The 17,409-nt window shown below is 35.4% G+C and overlaps 1 pseudogene; it reads left to right on the top strand.

Moving 5' to 3' along the window:
* The window catches only part of LOC122332230, a 62,571-nt pseudogene that overhangs the window by 35,779 nt on the left and 9,383 nt on the right, over positions 1-17,409 (top strand).

Below are 17,409 nucleotides of genomic sequence, written 5' to 3'. Positions count from 1 at the left end.
GGAAAGCAAAAAGGAGATTTTCCTTTTTCCTTTTTGATTCCCCCCTGTTTCTTTTGTTTGGACTCATGAAGTCAAGTGACATGGGAAGAACAATTCAGTTTAGTAATAGCAGCTGCTCCAGTGGAGCATGTCTGTCTTAAAGCTGATCTAAGAGTAGTAACAGTGCCTTTCTCAACAGACTGTGACTGTTCTCAGCTCTGTTAGCTTTGATCTCAATGGGCAGTTTAGCTTTAAAAGCAACAAAACTGTTTGAGAACCTACAACATTTCAGTGAACCGTGAACCATGCTCATTTTTTGTGGTTTGTTCTTTATTGTGAGGGTACACAATAATGCTACTTCTCGAAACAAATGGCTACTTCTCTTGGTTTGTTTGTAATCTCACTGTATTAGTTTTTACAACAGGGGTGTGGTTATTTATTTGCTCCTGATGTCAGATGTTTTTTTCTGTATTGATTTTGGACTTACTGATTTTGTGTCTAGAAATTAAATTAACGAAGTACAGGTGCCAGACCATAACTGAATCTGATGAATGTTTCATAACACAGTATTAAATTGTTGTTTATGTATTCTTCCGTAGATGTTGACGAATGCCAGGTGCATAACGGCGGCTGCCAGCACAAGTGTGTGAACACCAGGGGTTCCTATAACTGCCAGTGTAATGCAGGATTTCGACTGCACGTGGACGGACGCACATGCATTGGTAAAACAGCCGGACCGGACTCATGTTTCACCACTAAACCTAAGAAATCAAATCTGGAGTAAAGGAAATGAAGCCTGTTTTTAGGACCATTAAAACTATAATTTACTGTGTCAATGATCACTCTATCATCCATCTATCCATTACTCTATTGTTCCATCCGTTCATCACTCCATCATTTCATCCATACATTTGCTTTATCGTTCCATCAATCCATTATTCAATCAATCAATCACTTTTATTTATATAGCACTTTTAAAGATGCAGATTGTGTAAAGCACTGAACAGTTGAATAATATGATAGTAATATATAATGACTTACATATATATATAGGAGATTAAGCACTTCATTTTTTTATTAAATGCAGAGACAGTCTGTAATCAAATCAATGATAATCAATATCCCTGTCTATAATCAATAATCCCTAACTAAGCAAGCCAGAGGCGACAGCGGCAGAGAACCAAAATCCCATCTGTGCCAGAATGTAGAAAAAAAAAATCTTGGGAGGAACCAGACTCAGTTGGGGGCCAGTTCTTTTTTTGTCCAGACGACCAGCATTTAATTTCCGGGCCAGTTCTCCTCTGTCCAGACGACCACCATTTACTTTCCAGTTCAGTTGTAAACACAGCTATGTCAGGACTTATTGTGTGTATATGTCTGGTTCCCAGGATCTGTCTGTGATATGACATCTAGGTGTTCTGGTCGAAAAGAGAAACAGAATAAGAATAAACAGACTAATATTAGCATAGATGCTAACATTACATTACATCTTTCCATTCATTGCTTTATTGTTCCATGCATCCATCACTCTGCCTTTCAATCCATCCATCCATCCATCGCTCTATTGTTCCATCCATCTATCCATCCACTGTTCTGTCATTCTATCCATTGCTTTATCATTACATCTATCTATCCATTCATTGCTGTATTGTTCCATGCATCCATCACTCTGCCTTTCAATCTATCTATCATTCATCCATTCATCCATCCATCTTTCCATTGCTCTATCCGTCACTCTATAGTTCTGTCAATCCATCCATCCATCCATCGCTCTATCATTCTATCCATCTATCCATCCACCGCTCTGTTATTCTATCCATCCATCCATCCATCCATCCATCCATCCATCACTCTATTGTTTTATCCATCACTCTATAGTTCTGTCAATCTATCCATCGCACTATCATTCGATCAATCCACCCTTCATTCTACCGTCAGTCCATTCATCGCTCTGTCATTGTTTCCATCCATCCATCCTTCCATCCATCCAATTTATCGCTCCATCATTCTATTCATCCAACCATCTCTTTATCAGTCCATCCATCAGTTTATTGCTCTACTCACCCATCTATCCATCCATTTAATTGGCAAAACATACAATTTTTGATTTAACTAACATAATGTTTTTACAGTGCAGTCCTCCTCTAAAGATAAAACCCAGATAAAAAGAGAATGACAGACAGCTAATCAGACACACAGAGGACAGAGGATGAAAGTGGAGAATACTGTTACAGAATAAATTGCGTGTCTGGCATGAATCTGTCTGCAGTATGTGTGCTTATAGAGAATGATTTATAATTGAGAAGTTTAAAGTGATTTCCGCTGAATTCCTTCATTCATGTTTTGGTTGGTGAGTCATTGATGTTTCTGCAGCAGGAGTCGTTTAAACTCTGGGTCTGCTAGAGTCAAACACTTCATGAATCACTTCAAGAATCTTTCCTTTATTATGACTTGTTTAATCTTTAAACTGAACAATAACAGCCAGTATTGTCTTCTCAGAATGTCTCCACCTGTGTGTCTTTCTCTCTGTCTGTGTGTGTTTAGCCATCCGTTCTTGCAGCGTTGGGAACGGTGGCTGTGAGCATTTCTGCATCCAGCAGATGGCAGGTCATTTCCAGTGCCACTGCCGACCTGGTTACAGACTCGACGTGGATCGGAAGCACTGCAAATGTAAGTATGACCACGCTGATGTTCACAACTGCAGGACTTTCACATGAACATACAGATTTAAGATGGTAGCATGAACGTAAAGACATATTAAAAATCACAGTTGTGGGATTTGAGCTAAATTAAAATGCAAAGCACAGACGGAGACAGACTGAATGTGTTACAAGCTAATGATACTTATTTTATACTGCTTTGTTATTATGGAACCTCTTTCAATTCATCTTACAGAACCAATGAGTAAATGTTTCTTTAAAGGAATAGGGTGTGTATTCCATTAACAATCATTTATTTGTCATGTTTTAAGCACACTTTTATTTTTTCCAGTGGGAACACAAATGGTGAATGTATTCAAAGCTTTTCTGCATCACTTTCCTCAGAACAAACATAGTGTCTTTGAAGCCTAATGGACAAAACATCATACATGTAGTCATAATTGCATTACAATTAGAATTTTTTCTTTCTTTTCTGTGAAACACAAACATAAATTTAAGCAGTTTTCATTCCTCTTTCGGTATAACAATCTATGAAGCTCCAAAATGGACAAAGCCATAAAAATTACCATAATTCAGTTACAAGTTTTGGAAAGCCACACTAATTATGCAACTTAAAAAAAGAAAGAAAAAAATTACTATAAATATCCAGCACTACAAAATTACCAATTATGTCAAACGCATTATCAAAGTAATAAGACTGGGAGAATGTTTGCAGTTAAAAACAACTTTTAAAACAATATATTTTATGATTAAAGTCAATATATAATTTGAGAAAATTTTGTACCTTTTGACATTTAGCACAAAGTAATTTAGGTTTGTTTCAATATGAGGCGAGATAAATTATGTTTTATTTTGTTTTAATAGTTTAATTTGTATTACTAACAATGAATAAAGATAAAACTTGACTACACACAGCAAACACCATGGACATAACATGCATGGTAACTTCTATTCCCAGTTGCAGATAACTGATCTAATTAACTCTATAAGTTATATAAAACATTATTTTTAATGTCTTATTGTTGAAATGTATCTCAAGCCAAGAATTTTCTTCCCTTGAAGTTCCCAAAGAATCACAAAAACTACTCAAGGAGATTTAGTGGAAATACAATTTTTGTCTTTGGGATGCCCTTTGTTTCACTTGATGACATAATATCACAAACTGGTGACTTCAGCTGGGACATGTCTTTGTGTCTCGTCTCTGAGGTCGTCTGGAGTTGAACACAGACATTTCTTTCGTGGATGAAGGATCATGATTGCAGAATAATTTCTGCCATTCTGTTTCTGCAAAAGTGTAATTGTTGGCTGCAGACAGATCATTTCACTGCAGCTGTTGGATGGACAGAAACATTAAACACGAAGTGTGTTAGAGGAGTTATTCAGAGCAGCTGGATAATATAACATATACAACGTAATATATGTATGTAATATTATAATAGTAGTGTGTGTGTGTGTGTGTGTGTATAACATTTATATTGTTTTTTAAAAATAAATGCAACATTTTATCATGAAAATTTAAGGAGCTAAATCAAAAACTGCCATGCAATAAGACTAATCTGAGAAGGGATATCCAAAGGAACAAAGGAACTTTAAAAGATATCAGACAACACCCTCTCTCCCTGTTGTTTTATGACACCCTCTTCACCTCTGCCCTTCCTGCCTCCCCTCCTTCTGCCCAAAAGACATGGCTTGAAGTTCATTCAGAATAAGGCATTATATGCCATGTGTCTTGTGAACTTCATGTTTGTTCTCATTTGAAAGGTCTCAGTGCAATTGGTAAATTGGTCTCAATTTCACAGAAATCACTTATACTATGGAAAAGATTAAAAACTTTGTAGAACTGTGTTCTGTGGAGAAGGGTGTGTGTCCTCCTTAAGGGTCTCTGAAAATGTGCCAGGTGTGACCCTGAATTGCGGGAACCTAAACACCAAAAGGTTTTACAACGGAATTTGTGATCTCTTTGTCTGGTCTAAGTATTTAAGTAAACTGACAAAAAACATAACAAAGGCGCGATTCTGTAGCCAGATCGGCCACACTATGTATTTTCTAAAGATTAAGTATGATGACCTTTTAACAAATACTTTTATAATTAGTTTTATATGTTTTATCTTGCTTTATCTTTATTTTGTTTATTAACTGCTGATAAGTTGTGCAAATGTTTATGAATTAAACCAATTTGGAAAATATTCTTGCCTGGCAAAATAAACCTTAATCTTGGTTGATTGTAATATTGTCTGAAATCATTTTTCTAGTAGGTTAGTGACTTCTGAGGTTTTCCGCATTGTTCGCATGCTAGGGTGAGTCAGATCAATGATCAATGGACGGAGCCGGGGGCATGTTTTTGAGACCTTGATGTTTGGTCACCAAACTGGCTTAGCATGCTATTTCTTAGGGATTGCATAAAAAATTACTCTTTTTGAGTCTATTGAGGATATGGCTGCATTAAGGTAAGCGATCTATGAGGTAGCCGCTAACTAAGACCTGGACTAGTCCAGATGTGTCGTGAGTCTGTTCTGGCCAAACAGGTCTCTAAGTGACCCAGACTCCTAATGAACGATAAATGGAAACTAGGAAGTATTATAGTTAATTAATGATCCAAATTTAATCACAACTAGAGGTATCAGCAGTTACATTTAAATATAATATAACTAAATCACGAAAGATTGGAATCATGTGAAGGGTCAGACTTAAAATTGGAAAACTGTAAGATTAATAAATTAATAAAAAAGTGATTTTTCAAAAGCGCAAGGAAAGACCGAACGTGCATTATAGCTTCGACTATCTTCTTCAGAAAAGGGGAACCCTTACAAAAAATTATTCCAATTAAAATTAATGTATTTTCATGTTTTTTTTCTTAAATGTGCATAAACGAATAGCAGTATAACAGATACTGCCAATAATATATAAATACTTTCAAAGTGAAATGCTATTTACATTATATATATATTTCACATATATTGCTGTTTTTAAAACATTCTTTAAAATTATTGCAATGCGAAACAAAAAAAAGAGATTAATACATTTTTTTGAGTTTAGGGTGAAATATAAGGTTTTTTTTGGCAGGTTCTGTAAGGTTCTGTTAACCCACTTAGTGCCAACAACCTTGTAATCTCATTAATAATGAAGCTGACCCAGTGTGTTCTTGTGTCATCAGCGGAGAATCCGTGTGCAGAGCAAAATGGTGGTTGTTCTCAGGAATGCCTTAGGGATGGAGATCAGGCCCGCTGTGGATGTCATCCAGGTTATCAACTAGCTGAAGATGGCAAGACCTGTGAAGGTAAACTGTACCTGGGATTGTGAGCTACAGTATATTTAGTGTGGATTATAGAGTTTGTGTCAGATGCTTATAGAATAGAAAGCTTACATGTCATTAATGTAGCCATATTAATCATGACTTCATACTCAAGTGATCTTTAAAGCATAGCTTGTGCATATGTTTTTATGTGTGTTGTCTTTGCATCAGATGTTGACGAGTGTCAGACGGGCCAGGTGGACTGCGCTCATGGTTGTCGTAATACCAGGGGATCGTTCATGTGTGTGTGTCCCTCTGCGTATGAGCTGGGTGTTGACGGCAAGCAGTGCTATCGTGAGTATGATCTGAGACTTGACCATCCCTGTCAAATCACCTGCAACACACACTCAAAACAAGATGTGCAAAAGAAACTACAAACATGAAATGTTCCTTTTATGTCATCAGTTAAGCCTTGAAGTTACCAAAAAGTCGGTTAGACATAAAGGTGGCATTAAATAAATATAAAAAATATACTGTCTTTATTTAGTTTTTACATTAATTTGAAGATTGAATGTGAAATTATCGCAATATAACAATATATTTTAAAAACTTTCAATAAAACCATGATAACATAATAAGAAATATCATTTTTAAAAAGTAAAACAGTTTTTTTTAGCTCAGTAATTTTTTCATATAACAAAATAAAAGTTTAAAATAAAAAAGTTATAGTATAAGTTTATTATTATGAACATGCACAAATGATAAACAAAGCTGTTCTGTATTGTTAATAAATCAAGTCGTGTCATGCCTAAGATTGCCCTTCAGTCATTATTTTTATTCCCAATACAGCACTGTCTCGAGTACCTTATTGATTTTATAAAAAAAATTTTAGAAGCAAGTTTCCTAAATGCAGTACTGCTAAAAAAAAATTTCCTGACAGCAACAGTAAACAAAAAGAGAATGTTCCGAAATTGTCTTGTATCTAATGAAAAAAAAACAGAATAGCAGAGAATAGCTTGTATAGCTTTGTATAATTGTATAAACACCATATATCATATATCATATTTTCATATTTACACACATACATAAATGAATAGCAGTATATATTTCAAGTATTGGGCAAGATTGCAAGTGTCATTACAATGTAAACTGGTCCAATTTGAAGTTGATTCTATTTAAAAAAATGCTTTTAAGTAAGATTTTCTTTGGGAGTACAAAACATTTTCAATCAATGAAATTAGTTTCCCTTTCATTTCCAAATGTGGTGTGTTTTTCACTTTTCACAGGTATAGAGATGGAGATTGTAAACAGCTGTGATCATAATAATGGTGGTTGTTCTCATCACTGTGAACATTCAAGCAGTGGACCTGTGTGTAGCTGTAACCAAGGACACCAGCTGGATGTCGACCAGAAGACCTGCATTGGTAAAGAAACTAATGTAACCATTTCCAGTTTCAGTCACAGTAACCATGTGAGGTAACGACATGCATGTTCTTGTCTTTCAGATATAAATGAGTGTGTAGACGGCAGCTCCTGTTGTGAGCACGACTGCACAAACTATCCCGGAGGTTATGAATGTTACTGTACCGCTGGATATCGACTGAACGCTGATGGTTGTAGCTGTGATGGTACGGCGCTACACAGAGATAGAGAGAAAGAAAAAACATTTTCAGTGATTTCAGAATCTAGATCCAGACATGTGTGATTACAGATATAGAAGCGAGTGTTTGGCATAAGCGGAGGATGTGATCACGTATGTCAGAACAGCGCCGGCTCCTTCCAGTGCTTCTGCAGACGTGGGTACCGTCTCGATGAGGACAGGCACTCATGTATATGTGAGTTTTCAGCTTGTCATAAACCTGTTTCTTTCTTCAGCTCACTGAAGTTATACATAGCAGAGAAAACCTATAAATATGAGAGATTTGTCAAATAGGCAAAATAAAAAAAAGTTATATTACTTATAGAGCAAATAGGTGAAATCAGCTTGAATGATTTTGTAGAAATGTGTCAAAAACATTAATTCTGCTTTTAAATTGTATTTTACATTAAATGTTATGTTATTTTTATATTATATTATTGATAGATCGAATAGGTGAAATATTATACCAGCTGGAGTGATTTTGTGGAAATGCATCAAAAACATTAATTCTAGTTTTAAATTGTATTTAAGTTTTGTTAAGTATTGTAAGTTTTTATAGTATATTATATTATGTTATATTATATTTAAGCTTTTGTTTACATAATATGTGTATACTGTGTATATTTACTATGTATATTTAAATACAAACGCATACATGTATATAAGCAAACTATTTTATGTTTATATATTAAATATATTTATATATAATATAAAATACAAAAATATGCATATAAAAATGTAAGTATATGTATTTATATATGCATAATAAATTATAAACAAATGGAGTTTAAAGGCGCAACAATATACATATAAAATGTAAAATATTTTATTAAGTTACTACTTAATGTAAATTAAGCTTAATCTTTAAGCGGAATTATTGTTAATAAGTTGATTAATTGTATATAATAATTGTTAGATTAATTGATTTTCAAAGGAATGGTTTGTTGTCCTAGTGCTGGATGAGTCTGTGGAGGCGTTGAGCAGCGGTCAGGTGCTGGACAAACCCCAACCTCAGCTCACCATCCTGCAGGACTACGAGCAGATCCTGGAGCGTTATGATGACTACGAGGACGACACGGGAGAACTGCGCGCTGAGACCACCTTAACGGAAAAATTCTGTAAGAAACAATGTTTGTTTTTTTCTCATCTTTTTTGTAAATATTTATTGTTGTAAATAGTAAATTAAAGTAGTTTTAGCTTCTTTTATGTTTCTTTAGTTTAATTATTTTACAAGATAAAAATGAGAAATGAAAAATCACATAACTATTAATTATTCTTATTATTTTTATTGTTATTACTATTAAATAATGTTGTGTTTAAAGTAGTGCTGTCAAACAATTCATCATAATTAAGTTTACATTTTGAAATTATTCACATGTATACATTTATATTCATAAAAATTATATAATACATATATTGTGAGTATTATACTATTAGGGTTATTATACAATTATTATAACTTTTGTTGGTCAAATGAAGGTAATTAATGAAATGTTTTATTATTGAATAAACTTGTTTTATTTACATCATTATCTCACATAAAAAGGCTCCCTCCCTTCCCTCATGGTGCCTCTGGCGGGGCGACTATAGCTTGCGTGTCGAACCGGTTTCCTCCTTTGTTCTCATTTTAAACGGGCAGTGGCACGGAGAGGCCCGGTTCAGAGTCGGCTTGCTCCAGAGAGTTCACTATCCAGGCAAACCCTGTTGAGTCCTCTAGCACTCTAGGTGGCCAAATGTCATGGAGCATTTGGTGCCAGGCCTTCATCTAATGAATTCTTGAAATCTGAATTGTGCCCAAATGAGTGAACCTGTTAGGATCCTGTATGTGTATTCCATGGTTCCCTTTATTATGCAGCCTGAGCCATCCTGACTGAAAGGGAACGTCTGAAAGTGACCGACTGAAAGGGAACGTCTTGGTTACGTATGTAACATCACGTCTCGTAGCCACAGTTGCTGTACCACAGCTGAGCTGCCGGGCGAAAACATGAATCATGCGTGCACCAGCTGCTTACTTATACTCACGCTGTGATCAGCTGCAGCTGGATGCAATCATCGCAGCCAATGTCCATTGACTTGTTTTGTTAGACTCAAAGTAGAGATCCCAGTTTACAGTTTTTTTCAATTGCTAACAAGCATTTACCAATACTTAAAATACTTTTTCTAAACTCTTAACACAGCAACACACTAACATCACACAATTAGCCAAATTGATAATTTTCTGGCCAAAACCATGTTTTGTTAAATAAATACAAACTCTCCATTTCAAAATGCTGAGTACCTTTTTCTACATATACTAACTCTATCAAAACACAGCAAACCTGATTCAAAATTGAATCATTCAATCAAAACATTAGCACTAGTTTTCAATCCAACAGAAACATATAGTCAATCATAACACATAGACTGACAAAATGCTAACAATTAATTACAAAAATCTGCATTACTTTGTGTTTTGGTTTGACCTTGTGGGGACACTTTATTTGGTCCTCTTGAGAAAACAAGATTAGATATTTGAGAGTCCCCACAAAAAAATGGAAACCAGTGTTTGTGTATGTGTGGATTACTGTAGGGCAGTATGTGTACAGCATAGTTGAGGACTCATCAGTAATTTATGAAATGTAAAAGAAAAGTGACAGAATTGCTGAAGTAAATTAGCAAAATGAAATTGCTGTCAGTGATCCAAAAAAAATATACAGGCCTTTGGCCTTTAGTTAAAAAAAAAAAAAACAGACAAAAAACAAAAAAAAACAGAAATAAAGTTCTAATCTATACGATCTTCAGCAACTGGCCACATGTTCTCATCGACATCACATCTTATATTTTCTCTTGCTATGCATCTGGGATAGAAACGTTTAGCATGCCTTATCCAGCCTTGGCAGTCTTCAGCGGAGATATCTCGGCAGCCAGCCTCCATGGCATCCAGGAGGGACATCTGATCATGTGGTCTATGATCATAGACTTTCCACCTCCAGGCAGAAAAAAATTCCTCAATAGGATTGAGGAAAGGAGAGTACGGAGGAAGAAAAAGAGAAATCATTCTCAGATGGGCTGCAAACCAATTTGTGATTGCATGTGAATGGTGGAACGCTACATTGTCCCATACAATCACAAATGTCCTCATGTTTCCTCCTACTTGTTCCCTTTCTGCTGCTGGTACCAGTTGTTGGTGGAGGTCATCTAAAAACAAAAGAAGGCGCTCTGTGTTGAAGGGACCGATCTGGCTTTTCTGCAGGACCAAACCAGCACTTGAGATTGCAGCACACATTGTGATATTTGCTCCTCTTTGACCCGGAACATCAGCAGTGGCCCTTTTTCCAATCAGATTTCTTCCTCGTCTCACGAGTTTTGCCAGGTTAAATCCTGCCTCATCTACATAAATGAATTTATGTGGTGTCTGATTAGCCTCCAACTCCATAACTCTCTGAAAGACATTAAACACATGATGTTTAAATGCTTTTCACTGTGTGGGTATGTTTACTTGAGTAGTAATTGATAGTAGTGGAAAAAACTGTAGAGTAGCATAAAAGAATTGGATGTACTGTATAGGCACCTGGACATATTGGTGTCGGAGTTCCTTGACCCGCTCACTGTTTCTTTCAAAGGGCACTTTGTACAGCTGTTTCATTCGAATTCTGTGTTTGTTCAGAGTTCGAGTGATGGTAGCCAGGCTGATGCTTTCCACATTCTGGAATACCAGGTTGTCCTGTACAATTCTGGATTGAATTTCTCTAAGTTTTATTGCATTGTCAGCTATAACCCACCCTACAATAGCATGCTCTTGGTCCTCAGTGAGCAGTTTTCTTCTTCCCCAGAGCAAGGAAGTCGTTGTGTTCTTTAGAGGAACAAAATAAAAGTACATATTTGTATTTGTATCTTGGCGGCCAACAGTTATTGTGATACATTACAACTGCAATTATGGCCCTCACGAAACTCATTGCTTACCTGTTGGTTTGTTGAAAAATTCGGATAATGGATGCCACAGCTGACCGTCTAAGATTGGGCTGGACTCTTTCACCTGCCTCTCTCAATGACAGACCATGGTTTATCACGTGGTCAATAATAGTGGCTCTTATTTCATCTGTAACAACAGCTCTTACTCTTACAGCTCTTACTCTACCCCTACCTCTTCTACCTTGTCCCGGTCCAGCTTCTCCTCTCCTAGTCCACCTTGCCCTCTCCCTAGTCCAGCTTCTCCTCTCCCTCGTCCACCTTCTCCTCTCCCTCGTCCACCTTCTCCTCTCCCTAGTCCAGCTTCTCCTCTCCCTCGTCCACCTTCTCCTCTCCCTCGTCTACCTTGTCCTCTCCTCGTCTACCTTGTCCTCTCCCTCGTCCAACTCTTCCTCGTCCCGACATCTTCTTTCTTTTTCAGTTTTTCTGTTGTTCTGTATTGTTTTGAACAAAAACCAGTCCAGAAAGTGTTCAAATCCATGTAATCCATTACTTGGAATTAATCAATAAGATTGGAATCAGCTATCTCTTAATTATCAGTAATTAAAATAATTATTATCAGCTCTTTTAAGCTGCTGTTTTTACAGAAGTAGAGGCTTTACAATATAGTTAGAGTTTGGAACATTAGCTCTTTATTTTTGACATGCTGTGTTTAAGCATTTGTAAAAATGATAAGAAAGAGCCATGATTTTGCTATGGGGTAAACTTGTGTAAAAAGAAAATGTAAGCATTTTAAAAATGTGTTAATTGACTGAATATTGTGTGAAAACAACATGAATTGTGTTAATGGTATGGTTACAACAAACGGATGTTGTGCTAATTGTGTTTAGAGTTTTGAAAATGTGACTAGAAATTGGACAAAAGGATGTTAGCAATAGAAAAAAACTGTATATGTGACGACTACATTCCCTCCTTCAGGGAATGAGGGTTACATACGTAACCGAGTAATAACGTTAACGTTCTCTAATAACCGTGATGAATAGAAGCTTTGGATTGTTTTAATTGTGTCCTCTGGTCTGTCTTCAGTATGTTTGAACGATTCATTTGGCTTCGACTGCAGTCTGTCATGTGAGGACTGTATTAACGGAGGAGTGTGTAACAAACTCAGAAATGGCTGTGACTGTGCCGATGGCTGGACGGGGATCCTTTGTAATGAGAGTAAGTTTCTCTGAAAGGGTAATGGTCATAAATATATCAGCAATCATGCTTGGTTGCATCAATATTTCCACAAGTGGAGAAAATTATTAAAGATTATTAAAAAAAAAGATAATTCATGCACATTAAAAACCTGACACATTTAATAAGAACCCAGTTATAACCCTGTAAACCTGACGTATGAAATAGTCATCAGAAAAATTTTATTTGGTTTTTATTTGGCTAGTATTTTGTTTTACCTAATCAAAAAACCCAAAATATTTGTCCAAAAATGTCCAAAAATATATACATATGACATATGATCTTTATAGCTGTATAGCAGATTACTACACAAAATTACATACAATAAATATCAATTGTCACTCTATATCTCTAATAATATTTAATAGTAAGATAATAGACTTAATGAGGTTTAATCTTAATAAGATGATATTTATATGCATAGTTTTATGATCAAAGATCTATAGTTTTAAAAGGTATAAATTATGCAAACTTGTTTTCACCATGTAAAAAAAAAAATTGTTTTTCTCCTAATTGTTTATATATTGCAATTCTGATTGTATAACAAACTGTTTTATGTTAGAAAAGTCAGAATTATGGGATTTAAAAAAGTCAAAAGTCAGTATTTTATTTTTTACACACAAAATGTATATGAAATATGATACAAGGATAATTTCTTTTAAATAGGTTTTTATTGTGCTACATGTATTTAAAAGCCTCTTACCTCTTTCTTGTGTGTTTATGTGTTGTCCAGCATGTCCAGATGGCTGGTTCGGCAGGAATTGCTCATTGAGCTGTAAGTGTAAGAACGGTGGTGTGTGTGATCCTGTCACCGGGAGCTGCCGCTGTCCACCAGGTGTCAGTGGAGAGCTGTGTCAGGATGGTGCGTTTCCAGAACACCTTCATTGCATGGGAAGATATAATAGACAAAATGCAAACCATATATAATATTTATATTGATGTAATAATTTCAGGTTGTCCCAAGGGTCGCTATGGGAAGTTCTGTAATAAAAAGTGTAATTGTGCGAATAACGGACGATGTCATCGTACCTATGGGGCGTGTCTGTGTGACCCAGGACTGTACGGAAGGTTCTGCCACTTACGTGAGTGCTGTACTATGACATTAAATCTACACTGTGCTTTATGGCATAATTAATAACAGGTTCTAGTTGCAAGGGTGCATTAGATCACTTATGACTTCTCGTCCTGTGTGTTTATGCAGCATGTCCTAAGTGGACATTTGGCCCAGGCTGTTCTGAAGAGTGTCAGTGTGTTCAACAGAATACCGTGAGAGTGTCACCGTCATCATGGCTCCTGTATCTGCAAGCCTGGTTATCAGGGCGAAACCTGCAAAGATGGTCAGTTTGCATATAAACATCTGTAGACTGATGCAAGGTCACATTGCAATATATATATATATATTGCATTTATTTATTTTTTTTAGCAAATTTTTTAATTTAACATTTGCATCGAAGTGTTTTAATTGTGTATGGAAAAGGAAAAGCAAAAACAAAACAATGAAATGCACTGTTAATACATATCATTTAAATTTTTACTTTTATTTTAAATTAGCTTTTTTGAAATACAATAAAAAACAATTGGATAGCATTAAATAAAATTATTTATCTATTTATTAAGACCTACAGTAAAATAAAAACTAAAATTTACAATAAAATTTGAAAATTTGCATTTGAAATTAAGACATACTATCTAAAATGTATTAAATTAATAGTTACTAATAACTTAATACTAATAATAACTTTTGATAGCTATACAGTATATGTTCTGATCTGATCAGTATTCATTGTTTTTCTTAACAGAGTGTGAATCAGGCTTCTTTGGCTCTGGCTGTGATAATAAATGCTCCTGTTCGACTGGGTGACTTGTGATCATGTGACCGGAGTGTGTCAACCGCAGTGTCCAGCTGGAAAGACAGGAGACAAATGTGACCAAGGTATATCAAGTCAAACTATAGATAAAGTACTTGATATGCATCAGTCGTTGATCAGATAAAGTCAAATTAAAAATACATATTATGTCCAAATAGTCTTAAGGCCATTAGAGCTAAAGTATTAGACATGCATTAGTCACTGATTAGATCAATAAACTGCAAATGTGGAAGTTGAATGTGCTTTGATTTGTGTTCCACATGTTCAGCATATTTTTGCCATTACTGTGATAGATTGCATTGATGGGAGATTTGGCATTGGCTGCTTTCAGTCATGTGACTGCTCAGGGGCACCATGTGACAGGATCACTGGCCAGTGCTTGTGTCGTGCTGGGACGTTTGGAAAACATTGTGAGAAAGGTGATATTGTTATACTGACACCAACATGTCATACTTATATTGTTCTGTATTTTTAATATTATCTTCACATCTATCAGAGAGACCTCTAGCTTATAATATTTTTTTTACAGCAATAGTGTTACAGTAATATATAGTAAACTTGTATTAGTGGCTCATATACTCTGCAGTATAAAAAAATGTTCTGCTTTTTTTTTAACACAATACAAATGTCAAACAACATGCGAACAATACATTAAACAATACATTAAATTGATAAAATCATATGGGTTGTTTATACATACAGTAGCATTTTAATCATTTTTGTTTTAAATTAGCTTTGAAGTACATTAATGAAATACAATGAAAAATAATCGTAAAATAACATGCAATCTTAAAATATATATGTTTTTTTAAATATAAACAAAATAAATATATAAAATAGGAAACAAAAAATTGTAATACTTTGATTCAATACAGTTAAAAAAACACACCTTAACACAAATCAAATTAAACAAAAAATAGGTAAAAAGTTTTTCAAGCTATTTAATTGCTTTTTGTAAAATCCTTTTCTAAAACTATTTTTAAACATTTTTAAGCACCAAAGATACAGTACATACTTAGAAAATATGTATACCTTTATATATTTATTTTCTTTTACTTTATATGAAATAAATATATTTAAAATATATTAAAATAGCATATTCTTAAATATATAAATGCATGTGTTTGTATTTTTAAATACATAAATATACATAGTACACACGCATATATTATGTACATACTATTATTTTGGATGCAATTAATCATTTGACAGCACTAATATATTTTAATATATACTATATACTATATATATATATATGTGTGTGTGTGTGTGTGTGTGTATTTATATATAGTATAACATATAACATAGTATTTTGACCTGGAACATAATATTTTGAGTCAAACCGATCTCTGAACATAATGCTGTCCAGATGAATTATCCAAACACACTCTATGTTCCTGTGTAGAGTGTGCCAAGGGTCTCTGGGGTGCTGGATGTAAGGAGCAGTGTCCGCGGTGTGAGAACGGAGGCCGTTGTGACCGGCGGAACGGCTCGTGTGTCTGTGCTCCTGGATTCATTGGCAGACTGTGCCAGATCAGTGAGTAAATCTCAAACACACACACACATCTGTCCTGTAAGGGTTTTTAGAACGTGTCTTTGTTCAGTGTGTCCCGCAGGGCGCTTCGGAGCGGGCTGCCAGCTCAGATGTGCCTGTGATAATGGAGGACGATGCCATCCTATAACGGGACGCTGCTTGTGTCCTCCAGGCTGGACGGGCCACAACTGCAGGAAAGGTACGTGTCATTCAGCTTTTTATTGTGCAATTATATATTATTATCTGTACTTTTACTCAAGTGTTTGATTTTGTGTTCTGACTGTAGTCTGTGACATGGGCCGCTGGGGTCTGGACTGTGAGAGTGTGTGTGACTGTGGAGTGTGTGATGCTCAGACCGGACACTGTCTTTGCGAGGCAGGGTTCACCGGACCACGCTGTGACCAGAGTGAGTGAAACACCTGCAGGCACAGCAACACTACTGTAGATCTCAAAGTAGAGAGCATAAGGTCATGGGCTTGCATAAATTGAGGTTTCACTTAATTCTGATATTCTTATACATTCTACTAATTTAACCTAACATTAGTAAGTTTCTACATGTTATCTACATGTCAACTAAATTTCATTAATTTCCAACCTAACTGTCAGAGTAGACTGTTAGGGGAGGTTTAGGATTAGGAGAATAAGTTGACATATACAGAACTACTTTAAATTTAATAGTTCCTCTATATTCTATGTATACTGCAATGTCTGTTATTAACAATACAATATTCATGGAATATTCATGGATGATGAAATATTAGGAAAGATATACAAAATAAAATAAAAAATAAAATAATGGGTAGAAGATACATAACATTTGTATGTGTATATTATGGAATGGTCTTTTTTTAAATCATATTTTTTTATTTAAAACTTTGTCTTGAAAGTTGAAAAATTAATTCGTATAAATCTCCAAAGTGTGTTCTCATTTTAGATTTGACATCTAGTCTTTCTTAGATATTTCAGTATCTGTCAAAATTGTTACATTATTGAGCATCCATTTGCAATGTGATCTATGTCTGTCCCAGAATGCCCTGCTGGTTCATTCGGCCTGGGTTGCAAGCATCACTGCCAGTGTGAAAACCAGGCGTCATGTGATCATGTGGGCGGAGCTTGCACCTGTAAGACTGGCTGGACCGGAACGTACTGTGAAAAATGTACGATTGTTGCTTTTATCATACATTTACATCAGTCGTATAATAGGATATGTTATTTTTGACCTTTTATTTGTTTGTATGTCCAGCCTGTCCACAGGGTTTCTATGGTCTGGACTGTCAGCAGAAGTGTGTGTGTATGAACGGGGGTCTCTGTGATCATATCAGTGGTGTATGTACCTGTCGGCCCGGCTGGATCGGCCCACACTGTAACCAAAG

Source organism: Puntigrus tetrazona, unplaced genomic scaffold (assembly GCF_018831695.1).
Source record: "Puntigrus tetrazona isolate hp1 unplaced genomic scaffold, ASM1883169v1 S000000007, whole genome shotgun sequence".
Lineage (NCBI taxonomy): Eukaryota > Metazoa > Chordata > Actinopteri > Cypriniformes > Cyprinidae > Puntigrus > Puntigrus tetrazona.
Note: the sequence above shows the minus strand (reverse complement) of the source record. Positions and strands in the feature narration are given on the sequence as shown.